This window comes from Ictidomys tridecemlineatus, chromosome 8 (assembly GCF_052094955.1).
Source record: "Ictidomys tridecemlineatus isolate mIctTri1 chromosome 8, mIctTri1.hap1, whole genome shotgun sequence".
Taxonomy (NCBI): domain Eukaryota; kingdom Metazoa; phylum Chordata; class Mammalia; order Rodentia; family Sciuridae; genus Ictidomys; species Ictidomys tridecemlineatus.
Window position 1 is genome coordinate 68,969,233 of NC_135484.1, and position 19,230 is coordinate 68,988,462.

Sequence of the window (19,230 nt, forward strand, 5' to 3'; positions counted from 1 at the left end):
TGAGAAAACAGGAACAAGCAAGGAAAGAGCGAGAGCGGTCGGTCTGCCCTAGCTTAAGTACCCAGCCCGCCAATGAACTAGCACCACATGGAGAAGTCCAATAGGTACAGCACAGCGGAAGCAGGCCAGAGGCCCAGCCCCACAGCCTTATAAGGAGTTGTTTACTTCTAACAACTCCAACTGCTAAGTCATCAGAAGCAGGAAGCCAGCGCCATTTTCAGGGTGCAGTCGCCGGCTCCCAACAGTTCCCCCTTTCTGTTTTACAAGAAACAGGTAAAAGTAGAGGTCCTATCTCCATTGTGCAAAAGTGGCCGTAAATAATGGCACACTCCTGAGGGGGCCCTTCCCCAGGCGAGTCACCATTCCGACCGATGCCTTTTTCATGGAGGTGGGACATCGACATCAAACCCACATGCAATAGGAAATGCTTTTCTTGGGACTCAAACCTAGAGCTCCCAAGTGCAGTGCCTTGCCTTGCACCCTGTGCTGTATCGATCACTTGAGCATGGTGAGCCATGCTTGAGGGAACTGTCCTGCCTCCAAAGCGGCAAAGGCTTGTATGAGCATAAGACTCTGCACCCGCTGCCATTTGTGCATACGAACCAGACACCACAGGCACAATCCAATGGCAAGTACTAGGACCACAGCCAACGCACCTATGCCTGCCCATTGCTTCAGGAAACTAAAAGACTTAAACAACCATGATATTACATCTTTCACGGGAGCAATATGGACTCGCGTCAAAATGTCCACTTGGTCTTGTAGTAGATCTACCCGCTGGTTGAGAAGCACAATGCCACGATGTAGATGTTAATTCATCATAGTCTGAGTCTCCATGGCTGTTGCAGCAGTACCCGCAAGCTTGTTCACAGCATCTGCAGTAAGCACAGCAGTAGCAAGAGCCGCGGCGGCAGTGGCCGCCGCAACAGCAGAAGCTGCAACGGCTGCCACAATGGCTGCAGTTATGCCAAGGTCTCTTTTGTTTCTTTGCAATAATACAGGCAAATTATCATCATCAATAGACACAGGTAAAGGTTTTGTTAGAATTAATAAACTGAAGGGGTCAATGAGCCCTGACATCCAGTCCAAGCTAGTGAACTAGTTTTTGTGGCTTTACTACGGGGCAACAATACCGGTTGTTGAGGAATAGAAGTATTGGCTCTCAATACCTTAGCAGGAAAAACACCATTGATTACAGTAGCATTACCATTTGAGCCCCGAGAACCATCACTATCAAACCAGCCCAAAGACTGATTGGTTAACATAATACAAGGTATGGAATCAGAGTAATTAACATGTACAGAGAAACACAATGTGTCAAATAATGAAACAGTAGAAAAGTTATCAATAGCTGCTACAGTATCCATAGACAAGGTCAATCAATCCATGGTAGCAGAGCCATTAGTTTTGAAGAAAAATGGAAGTACACCAGCCTGAGAAGTAACGGGCAATGGATATGGCCACGTCTTTACCACCACCCAGAGTTCTGCAGTCCAGACGACCTCATGTCCGATCACCATCAGGAGAAGCATCAAGCACCTCATCTTGTTCATCTTCATTCTTCCTTCCTGACGGAGCTTGAGGAACTTTCCGCACGAGGCGCTCTGGCACCCACAATGGTTCTGTTCGGTCTTGTGGGAAAACATAGACAGAACCTCGTGCCCGTGCCAGCACAGGATCAGGCCCATACCATTGTCCAGAAAGTACATCTTTCCACTTAACAGTGCCCAAAGTTCGGGGCAGAGGGCGAACAGTGCCTAGTCGCAGCAGAGTGCCCTTGGATGTCCAGATTCAAAAAATTAATAGTGAATAGAGCCAGGGAGAGGCGCTCTTTCGGGGTGTGGCCTAAGCCAATTCCCCCTTTTTGTTTTATTAACATCTCTTTTAGAATCTTATGAGCGCGCTCTACAATACCCTGACCTTGTGGATTGTAGGGTAAACCATGGACAAGCTGGATACCCATCTGGTTGCAAAAGGAAGAAAATTGTCGTCCAGTATACGCTGGACCGTTGTCCATCTTAATGGTCTGTGGTAATCCCCAGGCTGCCCAGGCTTCCAAGCAATGCGTGATAACATTTCCAGCCTTTTCACCAGACAAAGCAGAAGCATGGATAATGCCAGAACAAGTATCTACAGACACATGGACATATTTAAGTTTGCCAAAGTCAGGAACATGAGTGACATCCATTTGCCATATAGTTAAAGGCCGCAAACCACGAGGATTTACGCCCACAGAAGAGGGATGATGTAAAATGATACAATTAGGACAATCCAATACAATCTGCCGAGCATCAGCACGGGAGATAGTAAAGCGCTTCTGAAGTGCTCGTGCATTAATATGAAATTTACTATGAAAGTTTCTAGCTTGATCTAAGGAGGAAATAGGGAACACCCAAGAAGGACGAGTAGCAAGATCAGCTTGGGCATTGCCAGCAGAAAGAGCACCCGGTAAACCTGTGTGGGCTCGAATATGCAAGGGGTAAAAACAGGCGGAGCAATTCCAAATCAATGTTTGAAGATGGAGAAAAAGGGAAGACATTACTCCTCATGTGTGTATGGGACCCACTGCTTCCAACACCTTTCCACAACAAAGGACCATCTTGCCACAAAACTCCAGTAGGTTGCCGTACAGTGGCGAGCACACATAGCCTCTTCCACTTTAAGCAACACTGACCTGGCTTCCTCAGTAGGATGTTCCTTAACAAATGTAGCTAAGGAAGCAACTGCATCAGGATAATTAAGTTTTTGTTGAGATTCTAAGGGATGTTTACATCCTTGCAAATTTTTTCCTAATCCAAGACCTGGTCTATATCCCATGTCTTGCATTATCTTTTGGGCAACTGCTGAATATTTATTACTAAGTTGAAACCCCATGTCCTTCATAAGATCACGTCCCCATAGGGAGATTGGGAGATCAAGCACATATGGTAGAAAAGTGCCAGAATGTCCTTCAGAATCTTTCCATGATAAATGCCTGCAGCTGACTTGTGGAGCTTGAGCATATCCTAAACCTCTTAGTGACTGATCTGAGAGTTGCACCGGCCACCCCTTTGACCAGTCCTTTAATGCAATTATGCTACGATATGCTCCAGTATCTAGTAATCCTAAAATTGATTTGCCTTCTATAGTTAACTTTAAAGTAGGACGGTCATTCATATCTAAGGACAAGTAAACACAATTCCCTCCGGTGGTTCCAATCTTATCACTTGTCCTTAAAAAGGAATCAGCAGGAAAGCGGGTATGTGAACTGGGTAAAATTAGCAATTGAGCAATCCGATCTCCTGGGGAGATGGGCACAATGCCTTTTGGAGCTTCCACCATAACCTTCACTGTTCCCACCGTATCCAGATTAATAATCCCAGGGAAAACATGAAGGCCTTGTAAAATAGAGGAAGCATGCCCAATTAACAAACCCACAGTGCCAGGTGGCAAAGGTCCTTTGAACTCAGTTTCCACCAGTTGGACTCCCATTTTAGGTGTTAATACGAGTCTGGAGGTGGAACAGAGGTCCAATCCCGCAGCACCTGTAGTAGCTCTCCGCGATTCTTGGGATGATGCAGGGACGGCCATGACTCGTTCTCCATTGTCCCACTCTCCATTGCCCCATATATTTGTGGGCCCTGGGGTCGGGGGCCCCCCCCCCCGATGGTTTTTTGACATGTTTCTATCTTGTAAGGGCTGACCATGTATATCTCTAACAGACCTGCACTCATTAGCCCAATGCTTTCCCTTTTTACATCTAGGGCACAGGCCTGGCGAACAGCTAGCAGAATTGGACTCAATTTTAGATGCTCCCCTTTTATTAAGACAATCTCGTTTAAAATGTCCTTCTTGACCGCACTTAAAACACTTTCCGGCAACAGGGCTGGACTTATGAGAGAGCTGAAGAACAGCAGCAGCAAGGCCTGCATTAGTTAACGGCCCACCTATTTCTCTACAAACTTTCATCCAAGCCTCTATGCCTTTATTTTTATAGGGAGTAACAGCTGTCTTACATTCTTTAGTACATTGCTCAAAAACAAGCTGCTTAATCAGAGGCATGGCTCTATCGGGATCACCAAAGATTTTTCCCGCAGCATCCACCATCCTAGCAACAAAGTCTGAAAAAGGTTCTATAGGGCCCTGTATAATTTTAGTCAGATTGCCAGACACTTCTCCTCTATTTGGGAGTGACTTCCATGCACGGATACAAATGTTATTAATCTGTTCATATACCTCAGGAGGATATCCCGTTTGTTGATTGGCAAACCTGCCCTGCCCCAAAAGCATATCTTTATCCCAGGCGGGGCGTCCCACCGCATGATTTTGGGCAGCCTGCTCTACCGCGCCCTCTAGCACAAATGCTCTCCAGTCCAAATATTTGCCTGGGGAAACACAAGCATGCACCAGACTAGCCCAATCTGAGGGGGTCATGCAAAATCTGGTAAGCCCCTCTACCTGAGTAAGAGTGAAAGCAGCATCTATACCATAAGTGCGAACGGATTCTGCCAAGGTTTTAATTATTTTAAAATCTAAAGGCTCATGGTATCTTCCCCTATTAGCGTCCTGAAAAACCGGGTACGCTAGTCCCATGTCTGTATTAACTGTTCTCCAAACTTGTGTATGAAAAGTTCTCCCGGAGCTTTGGACTCCCCCCACATATGGGGGCAGTGCAACAGGCACTGCATCTTCTTCTAAATTCTCAACCTCCTCCTCAGAATTAGATTTATCAAAATTAGATTTATCCCCCTTCTCACGGTAGGCTTTCATGCTTTGTGTCTCCCTTTTTTTCCTTTTCATTTTTATCTTACGTAATTGCTGCAACAATATATCAAGGTCCTCAGAACTCTCTGAGCCGCTTGTGTCCTCGGGTGTTTTTAGTTCGGTCAAGTCTGGATAGAGCCTTCTCCTATTTTTATTTTCAGGCTTTTTTGCCTTTTCACCACTCTCACTCTTAATACTCTCTGCCACTTCGCTATTTGACCCCTCAGATTTTTCCTCATGTAGTTCAAGAACGGCCTGACCCTCACCCACAGCTTCCTGGCATTTACCGTCTGCTATACATTCTCTAACCAATTTCCAAAGTGGTATAACGCCACCCTCTAAAGTACCTTGCTCATAAGGGAAATCCAGATCTCTCCCTAATTTGTCCCAGCTGGGAATCATAAGACTCCCTGAAAAAGCAAACCAAGGAGCCGCTATATCAGCTTCTCTTAAAAACATCTGCAAAGTACTCTTCTCCACCCCAAGTCCTTTTGAACGTACAGCTCATCCAGGGCCAAAAAAATTGGGCTTGAAGAAGTAACACCCATAATATTTTCAAAGCTATAAAGAAAGTGAAAGTACAAAAGCCCTGCTCTCTCTTTATCTACAGAGGAGCATCCTATTCTATTATTTTTCCCCCGCTCTCTTTATTTACAGAGGAGCGCCCCACTATTTACTTGCGGATTCCCACTTTACCTGGAACTTACCGGTGCACCACCCTGACTGCTGAAAGTTCTGGATCCTGGGTTTGAGGAATATTCTTCCCCATTCTGGCCACCAATTGTCGCGACCCCTCGCCGGCAAAGGAAACACAACGCAGGATTCTTCTTTCAGCAGTTTACTCAGGACCTTTGAATCATGATGAGAAAACAGGAACAAGCAAGGAAAGAGCGTGAGCGGTCGGTCTGCCCTAGCTTAAGTACCCAGCCCCGCCAATGAACTAGCACCACGTGGAGAAGTCCAATAGGTACAGCGCAGCGGAAGCAGGCCAGAGCCCAGCCCCACAGCCCTACAAGGAGTTGTTTACTTCTAACAACTCCAACTGCTAAGTCATCAGAAGCAGAAGGCCAGCGCCATTTTCAGGGTGCGGTCGCTGGCTCCCAACAACAGAGAAATTTTTAATCACTGAGTTGTTGGTATTTATCTGTTGCAAATGATAATGTGCTTGCTGTTAGGTTGCTGCTTTCTATCTCTACATCAAACTGTATATAGAGCAGCTGTTCTGGATGCAACTGTATTTGGAGGACATGAGTATTACATATGGAAGAATTATTAAGCCTGAATATAGCACTTTAGATTAGGAAAGAAAAAAATGATCACAGCTGCACAGATCACTTCCAGGAAGTTTAACAACATCATCTCATTATCAGGCCTTGTCTTTAAAGGTTTCCGGAATTTTCCAGGTGCCAAGACTGGAAACACACACTTTTTCCTTCTAACTGTTCAATTCTGAGATCACAGAACCACTCTAGGCTTGGGCAAAGCTGCAATCAATACCCCTTTCAATCTGCACTTTCAGTGAACACAATTTAGCAAGGGTACACAAGTAAAGCATTTTCTGATCCGAAAACAATAGGAACACAGAGCTATAATGCTGTATCTATGTCTCCACTGATATCCTGAAAGAGCAATTTAATTTTGCAGCCAGCCATGTGTAATTCGAGTGTGACACATTAACAAATGGATGGCTGGTCCATCTTCCTGGCTTCCTGTCAGGATTTGGTTCTCCTGATGCCTTTGGGCATGTCAGAGGGAGTTTCAGCCCGTTCAGAATTGCATCTGAAAGAATTAGGAGACATAAATGTGGACTGATGAGGACAGCAGCTGTGAGGCAGGACAATTAATAGTCTCATAGAAAACAATATGTAACGTAGTAACAAATCAGTGGAAAATTGACATTTAGCTCAGTTCCTCAGAACTATTTTATATGTAATATAAATTATTTAAATTATTGTTTATTGAACCTATTTAGCATCTGCCAGGATTTAAAAATAAGTAAATCAAATGGAATGCCAAACTGTAATTGGATTTCTATTGTCTATGTTGTATATAATGTTGGTTTGCTGAAGGAATATTAGAACTGATATAATTAACCTGAGCTTTTTCCAAAATGCCATCTAGAGACAAGTTAGATGACAGAGTGGAGAGAACAGATCACTAGGATTGCACAAGATATGCATCAACATTCAAGCTCTTCTCAGAGTAGAAATGCATTTTAACCAAAACCCCTAAGCAGAAATCAACTCTCACCCCACAGCCAGGTAATTACAGCTCCTCCCAGCCTCACCTGCCCATTTGCAAAAGAGCAACAGTTTAGCCAAGATTTCTTCAGTTGGAAAAGAGAAAAACAAGATGAGTCTCCAGATTGTTGCAGAATTTACACTTGATCACACTGGTCAAGGCTTGTGGCTTGTGATAAAGAATCTAAGTGATAAAGAATCATCTATTGGCATTAGAAACACATGGTTATAATTTATTGATTATTGTTCATAAGGCATACAGTAATTTGAATGTTTCTTTTTATAGGATATTTTATGAATATCCTTTCAGATTTTGACAAAGACACCAAAGCCAGCCATGACTTATCTATCTGCAAGTGTCTGCTGATTAGAATAGGTAAAACCAGAAGTCCTTACAAAGTTGTTTTGGGGAAATTATTCTTTTTTCATTTACATATACTACAAATAGCAACAGAACTAGACATCAAATTATTCTTTTTCTAGCAACCTGTTTAACTCATTAGTTAATATTTGGTTCTTAGGAGAGTTTATGATATGTGGCAGACACCAAAAATAAAAAAAAAGTACATTGAATGAAATTTATAAAAAGGCATATAAAATACCTGAGTACATAAATCTTAGTAGAGATTCTAAAAAAAAACATTTAAAACCTGAAAGAGTCTAATACACAGTAGCTGCTTAAAATGTTTGTTAAAAGAATATATAAATTGATCAAATTCATTATATATACATACAAATGTATGTGTATACAATCCTGAAAAAGAAGTTTAAGATTTAAAATGCTCATATAAAATGATCATATATTTTTTATGACTACTAGATGGCTCATGGTGAAAAATATTTTAAGAACTTCAAAAAATTGTCCTCTTAGAAATAAATTAAAGGGTCCATTATAGTTGAAAAGTTGACCTATACTAAAAGGATCAGCCTCCAAACAGGACTTTTAGAAAGTTGGCCATAGATCATTCTTTATTATTTAACTAATTAATCAGAGATTTAGGCCAATTATTAAAAAATATTTAGATAAATGAATAACATGATATGGGGAGTTTTAAAAATGTATATCACTAGGTGTCTTTCCTGTTGGTCTGGATGGAACCTGGAAGCTTAATCATTAATCCATCTGGTGATTTGAATGTAAGTACCTAGGACTTCACTTTGAAAAGCACTAATCCAAGAAAAGATATCATATTTATCAGAGTAAAATGATGGCTTAGCATACTATCTTACCATAACTGTAGGGGAAATACAACACATCAACAAGAAATCACATAAGGCACTGTGCTATTTGCATACCACCAATTTAAGGAAAGTCATCTCTTATGGAGAGGCTTTAGTTAGAGATGACATTCCTTAAATTGCCTAGTTGTACTGTTGCCTACTGCATTTTATTTGGGATTCCTTTTTGTCTAACCAAACAATTGTTTGACTATAAATTTGCACCATATCAACTGAACTGATTTGCCCATATGACAATAATTTGCCCATTGTAAAGCACATCAATTGGTATTCTAGGATTTCCTGGGATGCAAAATGCAATCTATCTTGACCTCATGTGTGGTTTGATTTCTCAAAGTCTGAACAAACATTAATACTGAAGACTACCACCCAGGTACCCTAATAAAAACAAATCTTAATATGTTTGCTTTAACATTGAAAAGCATCTCCATGTTAATGTTCTCAGAGATCCATTGGCCTCTTGATACTTGCCCACAATATTTAACTGCTGCCTAATACAATGATGTTAGGGAGCTGCTTTTTCTGGAGAAAGATCCTTTAATTAACATATATTTGAGATGATGCTAGAAATTTTAAATCACATTAAGCTTCAAGAATTAAAAAAATGGATATATAGAGCAACATACAAATATATAATTTTACAATAAAATGAAACTGACACATCTTCCTCTTGTGATGGTCCTCAAATTTTGATGTGCATGTTAGTCACAGGTCTTGTTATAAGTGATTCAGAATCATTTGAACTTAGGGCCTCAGATTCTGCTTCATAAGACTTCACTTGGTGTTATTACATCATTCACAATACTGAGTACTAAGGGAATAACAGGATACCTCCTCTTCTCTATGGCTCTGCCTGCATCTGTCTTGCTCTATATCTCTCCATCTATTTACTCTTAGCTCTATTTTTACCTCTATCTATGTTATTTCCTTCCTTTATCCTCTCCCCCTCTCCCTCTCTCCCTCTGTCCCTCCCCCCCCCTCTCCCCCCTGCATTGTAGCAAATGTCATCTTTTTCTCCCAAGCAGAATTCTATTAAGCATATTCAGACTATCAGTACCCTAACACTAGAAAGCAGGACTCTGAGACAAAGTCAGATGTTCTCTCTCCTGCTTATCTAAGTGTTGACTACTAAAATTTCAGCCTCAGTGTCTTCTTTTCCCCTGAAAACTCACAGCGCAAGAAGATACAGCCTTAAATATGCAGGAGTCCAAAGATATTAGAATGAAATACAGTGATTTAAACATTTATATAAGATAAATACACAATAGCATTGAGGATGTTTTCATTTACAGGCATGAATGAGAATGAGTACTTGGGACATTTACTATGTATTTCTCTCTAGACTCCATTCTTCTACTTAATTCTTCATTTTTAGTAATTGCTAAAGTTTTCTAACCAAAGTGAAGTTTGGCTTCAGCTGTCATTCACTGTACTTTCAAATATTCAGAGTTTTGTTTATAGTGGGTAACTGTGAAGAAGGAATGTGACCCTCAGTCAACAAAATAAATGGAAAAAATTTCCCAAATTATATCATTTTGTTTCAGACTTTTGCATATCCAACGAATCTTAAGTTGTTTCAGACCATTTATTGAAAATATGACAAAAATATTTTTTCCTCCTGTGGTTGAGACCTCAAAACACCCTGATTCCCTGATTCATGTAAGTAAGATGCATAAGGATCTTATTCTGGCTTTTAGGTGGGTCAAAAAGCCAGGAATACTCCTCTTCCTTCATCACTTCCTAACTTCAAACATCAGATCAAAGATCAGCCCCCAGGAAACAAAGAAAGAGAAACAGGAATGGAATAATTGAAGACAGGCTATTCCGTAAACTAAAAAAATGAGAAGTCTGAATCTAGTTAATGTTTCAATGTGTTAATTGCCTTTTTGCCGTCCAGAGGCTCCAGTGCCTCACACCACAGAACGGTGAAGACTACCCTTGAGCCTGAACAGACACACCTTGATGAAATCAAAATTTAGATGTCAATGCTCATCAATATCTAATAGAACATTTTCACTTCTAAAATTGGAGCCTAGGAAGAACATTTAAAAGGAAGTAATCCGAGAAAAGTTCCAGAACATTCTTCCGGAAAATTACCAGCAGAAATGTCTCTCCTAGGGACAGGATTCCAATGGAAAAGACATCAGGTCTAAGGGCACTTAGGTGGAGCAGGTCATCCAAAGGACTCTTCCACACGAGTATCCATTTCAGTTTGTGTATAATTGTCCCTGACAGGTAAGGTGGGAAGCAAGAGATTCACACTGACTCATTTTGGTATCGAAAACCCTGTCTGGGATTCCAAGCCGTCCAGGACCTCAAGCAGAGGTTACTGGAGGTTACCTGGAAGAACTCTATAAATGCTACACACATTTGTCCAGCTCTGGTATCATTTTTATATTATAGTAAATACTTCAAAATTTTGTCAGAAAATGATGATCTTGTGTTTAAATGTTTTGGAAGAAGTAGTGAAATAAAATTTTAATTCTGTGATTTTTTTTTTCTTCTTAATGCATGAAACTGCGTGATTTCACTAATTGCTGCTTATCTCCTAGGAGTGCTAAGAAAAGTTATGGGGCTCCTACACCTTACATTAATAAGCAAGGAAATATCAAGTGGTCTGTAGAAAGGATCAAATTTTTTTTCTTTTTGTAGAAAAATTTAAAAGGTAATCTTCCTCACTAGTGTATTCACAAACTTACAAAGTGTTGGCCACTTCAACAGATTCTAGGAAAAAAAGAACTGAAAGATGCACTCATTTTGATCAGAATCTATGTAAAGGGAGAAACGAATAGGTAGACAATCATATTATATTATATTTGTGGCAATTTGATTGGTATAAAACAGAATAAAAGAAATACAGAATAAAAGTTTGCTTTGGGGGTTTTAAAACTGACCCAATACTTAAGCAAAGGAAAAGAATCAGAGTCTCATCAATGATGATGACGATGTGATGATGATGATAATTGGCATTACTTTTTCAAGTGCTCATTATTTATAATATAGAAAAATATTTTTCAGGATTATATAGCTTAATTTTTTTTAAAAAAAGGATTATTCTTATTTTTACAAGTAAAAAATCTAAGACCAGAGAAATTAAAAAATGATGTTGAAGAGGCTAACTTTGAAAATATTGCTTGATAACATTGATTCCACTCTTATTGAATATTTTTCTCCTTCCCAAGCATTCTCTGTATTCTCTGATTTTTATTTCATTTTTACTAAATGCATCTTCATCTTCTCTTTCTGCAATCCTGTCTGTGCTTCTGACACAGATATACAAATTATATTGTAGATCTGATTTTATTAGAAATAGGGGTTCTATTTGCTTGATTTGTAAACAGTTATTAAAATATAAATGTATACTTTAGTATGTTGACATGGATTAGGTAAGTAAGAAAATCAATAAATAATGAAATTATAGATTCTAATCCTTCAATTTAAGATTATGTTTCATGTTAAGCCTTACTAATATTTCCATAATTTCTGTATTTTTTGGAACTCAAGAACAAATGTGTTCTATGTAACATGAATTGCCTGTAGTTATTTTGTATTACATATAGTTCAGTCATGTTTCATGAGCATATTGTAGTTCATTAGTAGCTGTTCTACCACACCAGCCAGGCAACACTGAGAACTTTCAAACAGGTAAATCACATGTCAGAAAATTAAATTACGCTTAGCATACCTTTCAACTCAGACTTACTCTGATTAGAAAATTCATTGCTTTGAAGTCCTCTTATTTCCGTAATTTTATTTTTTATTTTCATTTACTAAAGACTGCTGTTAAATAAAGTATATAGCACATGTATTTTGGAAATTTACAGAAAACTGAAACAAATATGCCACATCAAGAAATTGAGAGTGATTTTTTGTTGTTGTTGTTCTCTTTACTTCTAGGATTCAGTTCACAGCTATTTATTTATCATTTAAATGCATTCGACTGAAAAAGAACATTTTCCTGCCGAATATAGGAACCATCAAAGATAAAGATGAGCTGATGTTTTTAGTGCCTGCTAACATTAGGTCTAGATTTATCTACCTTGAAAAACAGGCAATTTATCAAAAGCTTGTTTAGCATGAAAAATTCTCTCTGGCCAGTATTAGTCAAGTTCAGTCATTCTTGTTTCATGTGTGTTGGGAATTGGGAGAGGAAAGGAGAGAATCTTTAATGATCAAACATACTAGTACTTTTTTTGAATGACAACTTTAATAATTTTTGACAGAAATATAATTTTAAAAACCCTTTTAAATTTTATTTTTATAGGATTGCTTTTTTTCTGTGCTTAAAACTTTATTTTGTGTGTGTGTGTGTGTGTGTGTGTGTGTGTGTGTGTGTGTGTGTGTGTGTATGAGGGAAAGAATCTTGAAATCTTTATTCCATTCTTTCCATTAAGTCCTTTCAGTTAATGAAACCTTTTCCCACTTCCTGGCTATGTCTGAGTTTCTGTTATACTGGCCTTTTACATGATATACACTATTTATTTCCTGCTTTTTTTCTCACAAACAAAAAATGTAGTTTTTGTTCTTTTCATTTTCCCATGGTGTACTTGTGTACTTTCTTATTCATATGTATTTTTTGTTGATTTATATCATTAAAATAATGCATGGACATTGTAAAACAAACAAGCATTTAATCTGATAACAAATGATGTAGCAGGGTCTCCCACCTACATCCAAATAGTCTTGTTCATGCCTCAGAGAAAAAGGTCTTGCATACATTCACGAACAAAAATGTGTATTTGTACATGCATATTTTCAAGATAAATTCTAATAAACTAATTAGATCAGAAAATTTAAATCTTTTATATTAAATCTTTTATAATATCCTCAAAAATATTTTGTTTTATTACCTTTCTTGAAATACCCATGTTTCTTTATCAATAGTGTTTCATTAGTGAGTGTAATATTTGTCAAACAAGTAAAATTTACTAGTCATGATTTAAATTTGCTATTTAAAATTGTGATGATTCAAATAAGGCTGATTTTTATAAGTTTATAAGCCATCCTATTTCTCTGACTGTGAATTGAGTATTACATTGTTTTCTCATTGTTTAATATATGTACTGATCCTACCACTTATAAAAGATCTTTACATAATAAAGAAGATAGACATTTACCATTGTGTTTTCTTCCTACTTTGTCACTTGAATTTTTTAAATTGATTTTATTTTTCTGAATATATGAAAGAATTCATCTAATCCTCTCATGCTTCCCCTCCCTACCCCACTATGAATCAGCATTTGTTTTTTGGGGATTGGCTAACTTCACTTAGCATTAACTTCTCTAATGCCATTTATTTACCTGCAAATGCAATGATTTTATTTTTTTTAAATTCTGAGTAAAATTCCATTGGGTATATATGCCACATTTTTTTAATCCATTTATCCACTGAAGGGCATCTAGGTAGGCTCCACAATTTAGCTATTATAAATTGTGCTGTTATAAACATTGATGTGGCTGTTGACTTTACAAAATTATTTTCACATTTACAGGTTCCATATTGCCACATTTATTTTTTTATTCAGTTTTTTGATTTTGGTTCTTATTCTGAAAAGTCTTTTCTAAAAAAAGAGAAAATGTGAAATATAATGTTTTATATAGTTCTTATATATGTAAAAAAAATTAGATTTAAATAGCCTTCTTGATCTCAGTATAAGTTTAAGTGGTACAGTTTTTCTTCATGCTGTGTGTTCATCATATTTATTTATTTTACTTTTATTAATTTTGCTTCAAAATATTTTTATGATAAACTACTGTCTGTCATGTGACTTATGCATTAGATGTTGATTTTGTTGTTTTATTATTGCTTAACATAATAAAGTCACTTTAAAGTATTATATCACTCAATAAAAAGGCCACTTTTCTGATTTTAGGATAAAAAATACATTATCTCTATTAAACCATGCCTGCTAGTTTTAAAGATTCTATTTTTCCTTAAATTTTACTTAATTATTTTAAAATTAATTTGTAGTCAAAATTATGTGTTTTGAAAATTTCCTTCTTTTCTGTGTCTGCACAAACCTGACATGTTCATGATTTAGCTTTGTAAGTCACAGATGTGTGATTTGGCATAGCAGTAATATCATTAGCTAATGTAGCTAACAGTATAAATATGATAGACACTAAATAGTTTTCTTTTCCTTTGCAACTCTGGTATTCTTTTTCTTGTCAAGCCAAGAAGTTCAACTTTCAGCCCTACTACATCATCCAAAGGGGCGAGGGCACTCCTGATTTACCCACAATCTTGTGTTTACTACTTCAGATGTGGGGGGTTAATGTATTGTGTTCAGAACCTTGGGAAAGTCTTCACACAGTAAAATTATATGTTATATTCTGAGAATCCTCTCTAGACCTATTCAAGACTCACTATAAAAGTACAGCTTGAGGTTTAGTTGATGAGCAGTTTTCCTGTTGTGCTACAGAAGAAATTATTTGCTTTTTAAAAATTATTAATTTGTTTCTTGAGAAGAATGGGAAAAATGATTTTCTGAGCAGCCATCTCAAACTAGAAGAATCAAATGTCTTGCTTAGGGAGAGTTTGAGTTTCTCTTTGCCTATGTGTATGTAAAACATCAAGTTTATTTATTTCCAGTCATTCTCATTCACACACAAAATACACACACACACACACACACACACACATATTTTTCTGGCTTTTAAAGGACCAAGTATAGTGTTAATATTCCTCATTTGTACCAAAATTAAGTATAGTTAGCATAATGTATGTTGTCCCTTTGGAAAGAAGAATATTAGTTGGTCAAAATAAAAACCATTGAGGTTTGTAACATCTCACATAGGAGATGAATATGTAGAGGAGGAAAGAGAGAGGGTGATCTGTTTAGACACAAAGGACAAGTGACTGAAAACAATACATATGTAGTCTGTATCTACAAAGAGGGCTCATATGAACACGTATTTTAGGAAAGTGGGTGGAGTCAAAATCTTAAAAATCTCCAGAGAAAATATTCCACATACCTACATCTTGGATGGATCTTTACAGATGTTTGTTACTCTTGTACACCTTGTACATTTATTGAGATTAGTATGATATAAGTAGACAAATTCAGAGTTTACATACCTCTATAGCAAGTAAAATTTGGGTAAAGAAAGATATTTCATTTTGGTACCAGGAAATAGGATGAAACAGTAATAAAGACACTCCTGAATTTTGCCAAAACTTTATAATGAATGAGTATGTTCCATAAAGGACATTATGTTGCTAGGAAATGGTGGTAAAATATTCTAAAGAAGAAATTAAAGGTCCTCCCTTCTTCAGAATCCTTTAAAAATAGAGTTGCATAAATATAACTGTGTGTGTGTGTGTGTGTGTGTGTGTGTATTTGGCACTACTATAGGCTCTTAAGGAAAATAGAACCCCCCAAAAAATATTTACAGATTTCTAAAAGCAAAACTAGAAATCTCTACATGTCTTAGTGGGCCAACTTGCTTACCTAATCATCTTTACATGTTTTACTTCAAGGAAAAATTAATTTCTCTCGTTACAAAAAACTATGCATATTTCTGAGTAGACAAGTCAGTTTTTACTTTGTATGAGACAAAGAAAGAAAGAACATCAACTCTGTCTCCAGAGAGTTGTTTTTCTAATCAACTTTCAAAATATTTATACATTGAAACTTTCTAAACAATGTTTGTAAAGAAGTGTAAAGAAGGTCAAAATATGAAAAATTAAACAAATACGTGTTTTTAATGCAGACATAAAGGCAAGACAAGATTCCAGAGAATCAGCTATTGCACTTTCCCTTCTCTCCTTCCCCAGGTTATGCCCTAGGCAATCTCAATGAAATCCTGCAAATCTATTGGAGCACTATATTAAGTGCACTGTCCAGCTAAAGCACAGCCTTACTCTTCTTGATATTACGGTAATGTATTGTTTTAAATAGTGGCCCACCTAAAGGATACATGCACATCTTAATCCTCAGAATTTGGGAATATAACCTTATTTGGAAGAAGAGATTTTGCAGAAGTAAGCAAAGATCACAAAATGATATCATCCTGGATTATCCAGATAGACTCTAAATATATAAGTATTATTTTAATGAGCATAAAGAAAAGAGAAACACAGAGAAGAAAAGAAAGTCATGTTAGGACAGAGACTAGAATTATGTAGCTACAAATCAAGAGACATCCAGATCTACCAGAAGCTAAAAGAGGTAAAGAAGTTTTCTCCCTATAGATTTTGGAGGGAAGGATATGACTTTATTTCATATATACAAGAGTATTTATTAGTAAATTTACTCTAGTAATGCATATGTAGAACAAAACCAACCTTTCATCTAGTTATTACTATTATGTTAAATAATTATTACTATTATTTAACATACTATGAAGCAAGAATTTCAGAAAGACTCATCCATCCACTTATCTATTCAGCCAATCATTTCTGAGAATGTACTAGGGTCCATTTTTTTCAAAGGATATAATAATTTAAAAAAATCAAAGATGCCTGCTCTTGTAAAATTTGCATTCTAAGGGAGATCACTAAATAGCAGTTTATCAAAATAGCATATTTTAACCCTAAAAATATATTATTTTTGACAGCCCTTTGGTTAATATCACTAAAATATATAGGAAAATATCCTTAGACACTAAAATAATAATATAAGACTTTGAAACTCTAATCAATGTAATGTGTACCTCCATGTTTCTCACAATGTTACATGTGTAAGAAGTTTGTGTTTCTTTTCAATATTTTCTAATAAATTACCATCTTTTTAGAAAACCAAAATGGGAAAAATAAAAAATAAAAAGAAGCAGCTGAAAATTAAATGTCAGAATAGATGAAAATAAATATTTAATAGTGTGACTAAGTGTAAGGGTATGGTGTTATTAGAAAAATGTTGAACCAAGAGTACTTCAGAGGGTATTTTAAGCTTTTCTTTCTTTTTTGTTGATGCCAAGCAACCTCAGGCAATTGAGACTCAAGAGGTTTCGTGGTATGAACTGTTAGGCCATAACTTAGTGAACTAAAACACAGCATATGGCAATTAGTGGCGTGTGGTTTCCTTTAAGCTATTCATTTGGCGGGTGTCGCAGAAGCACCCAAATTCCTTCAACTTATCATAATTTGGTGTAATGGAGGGGGTCCAGTGCAAAGAAGGGCACTGCAGGAGATGAGTGTTTCAAATGCACCAAGACTCAGATGATGAAGGATAAGGAGCAATAACTAGGTGCACGAGGCAAATTAGACACCAAAGAGAGTAACATCCAGAGAAGATATATGATATAAAGAATTAAGTCCTAGACATCGGAGACTCTACAGAAATTATTCTGACCTATTACCCTTTATTATTTCACATTTCCATTTTATGAATTTTTAAAGGTGATTCTTAATGGGTGTTCTTTTGAAGGAGTGAGTAGCTGTGGATTATGGTCCTAAATTTAAATTTTCTGCGATTTTGTTTTTAGTTGAATACATCAGAAATCTGAAAGACATCTTCAGAGCATTAGAATGAAATATCTAATATAGTAATTGTCCAAGAGAAATTTTATTCTGCTATTATAGTTGAAAACTTATCTTGCTTTCATAAATTCTATCATTTTATCACATTTCCTTTATTGCTTATACAGATATTGGGTGGTATTCAATTCTTCAATCCTGATGATGGGTTTTATTTCATTACTGATGAATAATAAATAAACATAAATCTGCAATAAATAACATTTGTATTTTATAAACAAGATTGTTTTTATAACCCAAACTATAATCATTAAAAATAAAATGAAGATTTCTAATCTTATTTTTTATGCTATCTTGTTATTAATTTATGAAAATAATAAGGAAAAAAAGTAATAATGATGATGACCTGGAATATTTGGTGAACCTGTATGTGCAAGATACGATGTCAAATGATTGACATGCCTATTCTTCCTATCTTCACAGTGACTTCACTAGATTGGTGGTTGCTGGATCATTTGTTTACTATTTTCTTCAGCTATAGCTAGCCATGATTGTATAAAACCACTTTCTTAAACTAAAATCTATAAGCCTATAAAATGTGTTCATTTTGCTGCTATTTTATTCAATAATGGAGAGCATTACACCAATACAATACATGGAAAGTGGTGGAAACAATAGCTTGATAAAGTACTATATGCATATATATTGCTTGTAGCTTGCTTTTGGCCTCATTTCATAGCTTTATTCAGAGAAATAAAATTACTCATACACCTCAAATGAAACAAACATGGACAAATCATCTATATTTGTGGCACTCATCAAGACTGCCCATGGTTCTTATTTTATTCCATCTCTTTGATTGGGAAGGAAAGTTGCATAATAACGACACTGGAGATGCAGTCCTCCAGTGTCTTTTGGTTCTCATCATTCATTATTGATGCAATCTTTTTGTTATGTTTTCCTTTCATTTTCAATGTTGGTGGTCTACAAAGAGCTGTGCTTTAAAGGTCCATCAATGCAATTGGACAATTACATTTATCTCCTTCAAATGCCTTGGACTGTCATCAGTATTTTACTATTGTGAAGGTTTAGAATTTTATTATATCTGCTTACATTCTTCTTCATTATTTTCAGTATATTTCTAATCTATTTCTTTGAATTCATTTATAAATCATAACATTCTAGCATTAAAATGCACATAATATATGGTGCCTAGGAAAAAGATATCCCATTTTTTACTCTATTTTGGTAAAAATGTATATTGAATTTTTGGATAAAATATATTCATTTAAAAAATAAGTAGGAATAAACAAGAACAATTTAAATGGGATTGTATAACTAAGCATTAATACTTAGTAATTATATAAAATGCACTTATGAGTATATGTGGCAATGTAGAGATTATTTTGTAGTAAAAGATTCCAATGACTATTAAAATCTGAGGAAACTGGTGTGTGAGTATGTGTATCTATGATGGTAATAATGGTGTATATGTGTATATGCATACAATGATCCTATCTCCCACGTAGAAGAAATTCTTGTCTTTATTTCTTTAGTAATAAAGCCTTGGGCTGGGGCTGGGGCTCAGTG